We start from the raw sequence: 8,706 nt of genomic DNA, 5'->3' as shown, positions 1-8,706 counted from the left end.
CTCCTGGGAGGAGGTGGTATTATTTCTGTTTGGAACAGAGGTTAAGTGACTTGCCCAAGGCCTTGAAGCTAGTGAGATTCAGAGTTGGGAATTAAACCCTTGAGACTTGACACCCAGCATCCCACTCTCCTTCCTGGAGCACATTCCCACTGCCTGTCTGAAAGATGTAGGGATAAATAAAGCATCTCATAGAAAAATGGCCTGTTCCCCAGCATGTGTTCTTATGCTCAGGCTCTTCTGGCTTTAAATTGAAAGAGCGCAAGTACTTTCATTCAGAATTTGAGATGGTACCTTTCCGTTCTGTCACTCATTTCATTCATTCTTTCATCAAATATTTATTTAGCATTACCACATGTTAGACAACAATTCAGTTGTTCTGAGCGACACAGTCATGGCCTGCAGGGAGTTTTCAGTCTAATAAGAAGTCAAGACTAACAGACAAATCCCTGCAATATTGAGTGATGTTGTTTAGTGTTTATTACTTTATCACAGGCCACATTTGAAATCCAAATCCTTCCTCTTTGCTGTGTGTTATAGATTTTAATGAGGCAACATCTGTCATAGCAACTTAAAGCCATATACAGTATATACACATTTTTATATATTAGCAACAATGAAATGAAAATTACAAAATTAAAAATAAGCTACTTATAAGAGAATCAAAACCAATTAACATTTAGGAATAAATTTTAGATTTCTACACTAAAAGTTATGAAGCATCACTGAGGAAAATGAAAGGGTATCGAAATAAATAGAAAGAAACATCATGTTCACAGAGTAGAAAACTCAATACCATTAAGATATCCATGTTAAGTTTGGGGTGTCCGACTTTGCACCCCCATGAACTGTAGTCCACCAGGTTCCTCTGTCCATGGGATTCTCCAGGCAAGAATACTTTAGTGGGTTGCCATTTCCTTCTCCAGGGGATCTTCCCAACCCAGGGATCAAACCCTCATCTTTTACGTCTACTCTCCCCAAATAGATCAATAAATCCAAAACAACCTCTATCAAAACTGCAGTAGGCCTTTCAGCAGGAATTAGAAAATGAAGTCTAAAGTTATATAGAAATGCAAAAGGCCTAGAATAGTCAAAATAATTTTGACAACAAAGCACCAAGTTGAATGACTCATATTTCTTGAATTCAAAATTTACTTTAAAACTACAATAATTAAGGCAGTGTAATATTCAATATTTGCATAAAGATAAAGCTATTCACAAAACAAAAGGAAAGAAAAGAATCTTGAAACCGTTTTATATAGTCGATAACTTGACAATGATGTTCACTTCAAACATAGACTTTAAAAAATGGTATTGGAACAATAGATCATCCAATGGAAAAGGTGAATGTTGATCTTCATCTCAGATCTTATGACAAAGTTAATTAGAAATGGATTATAATTAAACACAAAAGTTAAAACTATACAATTTATAGAAAGAAACATGGAAGAATATCTTTGCAACTGGAGATTGGAAAAGGTTTCTTTTGTACTAACCACAGAAGAAAATGGGAAAACAGGATAAATTGGATATTATCAAAATAAAAACTTGTACTCTTCAACAGACTCCATTGAAAAAAAGGAAAAATATGTAGACTGGAAGAAAATATGTGCGACACATATCTGATAAAGGACTTTCAGCTGGAATATATAAAGAATCCTTACAATTCAATAAAAGGAAGAAAATCATCAAATAAAAAAATAGGCCAAAATTTATACAGAAAAGTCAGAAAGAAAAGTATTCAAATATATAATAAACAACATCATTCAACATTAGGGAAAAAGTAAATTTAAACTACAATAAGACACTGCTTTATACTAACTAGTTGGCTAAACGTTAAAGGCTGACAAATACCAAATGTTGGGAAGCATGTAGAACAAATGAAGCACTCACAGTTTGCTATTAAAAGAGTAATTTGCAAAAGCAGTACAATGACTTTAAAAAATGTTCTGGTGACTTTTTATAAAATGAATTGTATGCTTACCATAAGACATAGCAAGAGAAAAGGAAACATATTCATAAAATCCTACACCCAAATGTTCATGGTAGGCTTATTCATAATAGTCTCAAACTAAATCCATCAGTAGACGAACATATAACTAGCTTCTATTCATACAAAATGAAATACTATTCAGCAATGAAAAGGAACAGATTCATGCAATAACATAAGTGAATTTTTAAAGCACTGCTATATACTGATTGAAAGAAGCCAGACAAAAAACACTACATAGTGTATGATTTTATTTATGTGACACTCTGGAAGAGACAAAACTAATTTATGAAAGAAATCAGACCAATGACCTAGGATGAGAGTCTGAGGCTGACTTCAAACCGGCACAAAGGAACTTTATGAATTGTTCTATATATTCATTGGGGGGCAGTTGAAATGTTCTCTGTCTTCATTGTGTGTTTGTTGCTGAGTCATATCTGACTCTGTGATCCTTTGGACTATAGTCCACCAGGCTCCTCTGTCCATGGGGTTTTTCAGGCAAGAAAACTGGAGTGGGTTGTCATTTCCTTCTCCAGGGGATTCTTCCTGATCCAGGGATCGAACCTGCATTTCCTGTGTCTCCTGCAATGAAGGCTAATTCTTTACCCGCATGTACATATAAAATGTTCATATGTATTATATTGGATGTTAAATTATCTCAATAAAGTTTACTGAGAAAATCTGTCACAAATTTAAGCATTCCAGAAATACAAATTCCTTTGAGTTAATAACCAAACATATTTTCTAATACAAAAATAACACTGTAGTCCTTCCCTTCATAGGATGAATTTAAATTTAATATAATTGAAGCTTGACTTCTATTCTCTGCCCTGTTTCTTGTCTCAAAGAGGGAAGGAAGAGTGGGCTATAGCTTTGTACTTTTTATGTTCTCTTTTGTAAATGGATATGAAAGATAGGAAAAAGCTGTCTCATGATGGGAATTTTCAGTTCAGTGTAATGGTTTACAGTATAATTTTATCACCTTTATTCTTGTATGTGTTTTGTTTTGTTTTTTTGACATAATGGATGAACTTATTTTCATTAATCTTTGTTTAATTCAGCTCCTTCTGCTACCTGATTGCATATTATACACTTTACTAATTGTTTTTTTTAAAGGATTTTGCTATATTTACTGGGCTTTCCTATTGGCTCTGATGGTAAAGAATCCGCCTGCAATGTGGATGACTGGTGTTCAATCCCTGGGTCAGGAAGATCCCCTGGAGAAGGAAATGGCAACCCATTCCAGTATTCTTGCCTGGGAAATCCCACTGATTCTTCCCTATCTCTGTACTATTGTTTCTTGACTGTTCCTCCTTGACTGTTCCTTGACTATCTCTGCATTCCCTCACTTCCCTAATTAGTAACTGTTTGAATTGTTCCTTTGGAACTCAAGGAAGGTATAGGAAGCTGAGGCCTTTTTCCTACAAACATGATGTGATGGACCCAGAAAGACTTTTGTACCTGGGAGCACCCCACAGTGGTGCTCAGTTTACAGTGAAAATGTCCCCATTCACGCCCTTTTGAGTTGTTCTCACGTTCACAGGTCTCTGCTGAATTGTCCTTTATTGTTCTTTGACTGCAAGACTCCTTCAGCTATTACTCCCAGCTGTACACCCTCACTCTTCTGGCATAAAAAACTCAGCAGGACAGCCTATAAACTTTACGGTCTTCAAGATATTCCTTGGCCACATTGAAATTATTCTATTGCTCTTACAAAATGCTAAAGGTCTGGTCATTTATACCAGGCAATTTTGAGTCAATATGCATATACCTATAGTATTTAGATGGGTCAATAGATAATCTACCTGATGTAAGTGTGTAATAGGTACTGGCATCACCTGAAGAACATCTTCCCCTGTTGGAAGAGGGGCCACAATTCACCTGCAGTGGATTGCTTCTGGATGCAAATGTAGACCGATGTTAGCAGATATTCTGTGGTTTCAAGAAAGTGGAAATAAGGTTTTATGTGAAATTTCCCAACAATAGGCCATATGTAGCCTGTGGACAGCTGTACTAGTTTTCTATTGCCTTTTTTTTTTTTAGCAAATTATCACAAACTCAGTGGCTTCAAATAATACAAATTTATTACCTTACTGTTCAGTAGGTCAGAAGTCTAACATGGGTCTCTCTGGCTGTGTTCCTTTCTTTAGGCCCTTGGAAAAATGTTCTTCCTTGCTATTTCCAGCTTCTAGGAGTCACCCACATTCCTTGGCTCATGGGCCCCTTCCTCTGTCTTCAAAGTCAGCAGTGCTACGTTTCTCTTGCCTTTTATCTGTTGTCACAGCTCTCTCTGACCACAGCTGTGAAAGTCTATCCACTTTTAAGAACTTGTGTGATTAGATTGTACCCATGTGGCTAAGCCAGGATAATCTCCTCATTTCAAAGCCCTTAACTTTAATCACACTTGGGAATTCTCTTTTGCTATATAAATTAACATATTTACAGATTCCAAGGATCAGGATTATGGATACCTTTGGGGAGTCATTATTCTGCCTATAAATGGGCCAGTTGTAATCTGTGGTCTAGATATTCTATGAAGTCATCTCCAACCTAGGATTCTTTCTACTCCCTAGAAAAGGGCTATGGGCCTCTTTTGCCTTCTGTTTCCTGGATTTACCAAGATGCTGTCACACCTGTCCAAGTGAAGGTTTATGAGATTCCCCTAGACCTCAGAAACCTGCAGGTCCTTACTTCCTTGTTGACTTTTGTACCAGGAGAGGATCCGGTCTCAGGGAATAGGAGGAAAGTTTTACTCTGGCCTCATCTAACTGAGCTAAATCTTTAGCAACCTCAGGGCTAGGCTTTTGAAAGTCTGTTTCAAAGCCAGTTTGTTTTTGCCTTGAGGCTAAAGTGTTTGGCTGCCCTAAAAAAAGGAAGACATCAGGTTATAGGAAATACTTCAGGGAGGGATTAGTTAAAATGCTATTATTTTGCAAATTAATTTTATTTTGCTTTTTTCTGTTGACTTGAGAGATTTGTGTGTGCTCAAGCAGACTACTTTTAACTATTCACCATGAGATAACAAAGAGCAATTAGCAAATAGTGCTTTAAACTTCCATTATTTCAGTTGTTAAAGCTGTAGCTGACTTTCGATTTTCTGTTCTGCCTTGAATAAAATGCTGAATGACCATTAACATTTCAATAATATGTGAAATTTATTTTCCCAAAACCTACAGTTTTATGTTAAACTCGCAGTCGTATAGACTAATAACTTCATCACCTTAACTCCTTAAAATAAGATGATTTTAAATAAATTAGTAAATCATTTTCATATTTTCCTTTAAAGTTTGAAGACCTATTTGCAGTATTTCCTAATTTCCACTTTGTTGAAAGTCAATATTACTACTAGCACTACTTTTAGGATAGTTAGTGATTAGAAGGGAGAAGGCAATGGCACCCCACTCCGGTACTCTTGCCTGGAAAATCCCATGGATGTAGGAAGGCTGCAGTCCATGGGGTCGCTGAGGGTCGGATATGACTGTCTTCACTTTCACTTTTCACTTTCATGCATTGGAGAAGGAAATGGCAACCCACTCCAGTGTTCTTGCCTGGAGAATCCCAGGGACCGGGGAGCCTGGTAGGCTGCCGTCTATGGGGTCACACAGAGTCGGACACGACCGAAGCGACTTAGCAGCAGCAGCAGGAGTCGTGATTTTATTTTAAGTGAAATTACTTATGGGTATATTAAAACTCATTCAGTGTTGTTAATGATTAAAAGATGCAGATTAGAACAAAGGACATATTTTCACTTGATAGAGAATTTTCAAAAGATAAAATCTTTATCGTCAGATTGTATAAAACAAATGAAGAAATTATTTATTTTGGACATCTTTATGATAATAAATGTTACACAAGTTTTAAAATGTAGGTATTGGTGACGGTATCAAATAACTCTCCAAACACATAACAACTCCAGCATGGTGAAGGTTTTCTCCTTGTACATGAGGCGATGTTGAATCAGTAAACCTGTGAGGAGAGCCTTTCTCTACATGGTCACTGGGACATCCAAGCTAACAGAAGTTCTGACTTTAATGACAACTTCAGTTGTCATTCCAAACAACTAAAAACGGAAAAGAGTTTGAAGAAGTACATGTAGGAGGGCTCTATGGGTCATTACAGCACTGATGATCATTGGTTGAACCTCAGACTCCTGGTCACACTTAAGTGCAGTGGTGGGAGGAACAGATAGTCTGGTTGCATCCAGGAGGAAGAAGAGGCTGTGGAATTTGGTGTTTAGAACAAATTCTCTGCTACAATAGGTAGTATATTTGATCTGGCATTTCCATATTTATCCTAAGAAAATTCAAATTCTGTGCTCAAAGATTGAGCTACAAAGGGTGTTTTTTAAAGCAATCTTTATAGTGGTGAACAATTGGATACTATTTGAATGTTCAGCAATAAGTCGTGCACTGATTCAAAATACATGGTGATGTGTGTATATATACACACATTACATATTAGGAAAAGAATACACTATGGTGCAAGAATGACTACAGCAACCAATGATGTCTAGATAAACATTTATTCACCTGGAACGTTATGCAAGGTATATCATCCATTTTAAAGAGCCGATTATGAATAGTATGTAGACTTTGAACCATTTTCATTATAACAATATATATTGATGGATGGAAAATATCATAGAATGATATTGGCAGAGGTTATCCCAGTTACCTCTAGATTGTGGAGCCATGGGTATTTTGATTTCCTTTGTACATTTCTTTCTTTTCAAAAAAAAAAATCCCTAAAATTACTTTATATTTATTTTGCTTTTCTAAACAAAAAATAAAGCTGATGCTTGGGGCTAGTGCACTGGGATGACCCAGAGGGATGGTGTGGGGAGGGAGGAGGGAGGAGGGTTCAGGATGGGGAACACATGTATACCTGTGGTGGATTCATTTTGATATTTGGCAAAACTAATACAATTATGTAAAGTTTAAAAATAAAATAAAATTTAAAAAAAATAATAAAGTTGACTCTACTGCAAAAATATCTAGGCACATATTTCAATACAAAAGTTATCTTTTTCTATGGATTATGTAAATCAGTACTTAGATTTATTTTGCAGAGTTACATAGACTCTTTGACCTAAGAATTCTATCTGTAGCTGGATACCTGTTCCCAGCCTCCCCGCATCTGAACTATGTAAATAGCTCTTGAACTACCTTGAGCTATGTAAATAACTCTTCCATGTGGCAGGGGCTACATCTCTAAGATTTTTTTTCTTGTACAGTGGATTAAGTACTTTAAAGTTCTCTTGACTTAGGCTAACTCGCTCATATCATCTGCAACAGAGTGCGTCTGCTGTATAAGTAGCTGAAGTGATTAGAAATAGTGCAGATTATCACTTTTCCTCGGGACTTCCCTGATGGCTCAGACAGTAAAGCGTTTGCCTACAATGCAGGATACCCGGGTTCAATCCCTGAGTCCGAAAGATCTCCGGGAGAAGGAAATGGCAATCCACTCCAGTATTCTTGCCTGAAAAATCCCATGGATGGAGGAGCCTGGTAGGCTCATGGGGTCGCAAAGAGTCAGATGCGACTGAGCAACTCCACCTTTGTTTTTCAGTGCAGTATTGTACAACATAGTACATCAAGAAACAAGGGCACGCTGGGAGTGCTATTCATGGAAAAAGACACTTCACCATGACCGTCAGCTTGTTCCCTTAAGTATTCACAAACTTCCTTTAATCTAGACCATGACTAATTTTATGGTCAATTCTCGGCTAATGTTTGTGGGTTTATTATTGAAGTGTCCCAGTATTTAATTTTGACTGTCCATCACCCAGGCGGTTTGTCAAAAAGTCTCATTTGGTAAAACAGAGGAGAATCCTTACTGAACTTTCTCAACTGCTTTCTTAGAAAATTTGGTCTAGAGCACAAGTATATATTTATAATTGAAAACATTAGGAATTTAAGATCTTAAGCCTAGAACCGCAATAGGCACAGCAGCTTTACCAGCCATTGAGGATCTATTAACATTAAATCAGTTTCCTATCTGAAAAGAACAGTTTTCTGCTAAGATATAAAGATCAGTAAAATGGGTCTTTGGGGTGGTGTTCTTTGATAAATCTATGGGGCTTCAAGTTGTCCTCTGCACAAAGGCTTGTAGCTAAGAGACTGAGTGGGGCCTGAAATCCAGACTTCATTCGCTTCTCCAAGCTATGCATCCATGTTTGAACCTGTGTCTATCTTGGTGTTTGAAGGAGATTAGCACAAAGGCTCTGTTTGGTCTTTGCTATTCCTGCCTTCCTTCCTTGGCTTCCCTTGTGGCTCAGCTGGTAGAGAACCCACCCACAGTGCAGGAGACCTGGCTTTGATTCCTGGGTTGGGAAGATCCCATGGAGAAGGGAAAGGCTACCCATTCCAGTATTCTGGTCTGAAGAACTCTACGGACTATATAGTCCATGGGGTCACAAAAAGTCGGACATGACTGAGTGACTTTCAATTTCATTATTCTTGTCATTGTTTATGCCTGAATAAATTGCCATACACTTTATTAAGCTTCTCTTATGGTCAGAATCAAAAGATTTTTTTCAATACAGTATTGTAGGTTAACATTAACATGAATCACTTATTGACTAAGCCAAGACATCCCTTCCTTCCTTTCCTCTTTCCCCTCCTTCCTTTCCTCCCTCATTCCTTCCTTTCTCCCTCCATCATCTTATTATATCCCAGATATTATACTCAGCTTCAAAGATAAAAAAATGAACATTGAAG

This window comes from Bison bison, unplaced genomic scaffold (genome assembly GCF_000754665.1).
Source record: "Bison bison bison isolate TAMUID 2011002044 unplaced genomic scaffold, Bison_UMD1.0 scf7180017863818, whole genome shotgun sequence".
Classification (NCBI taxonomy): domain Eukaryota; kingdom Metazoa; phylum Chordata; class Mammalia; order Artiodactyla; family Bovidae; genus Bison; species Bison bison.
Note: the sequence above shows the minus strand (reverse complement) of the source record.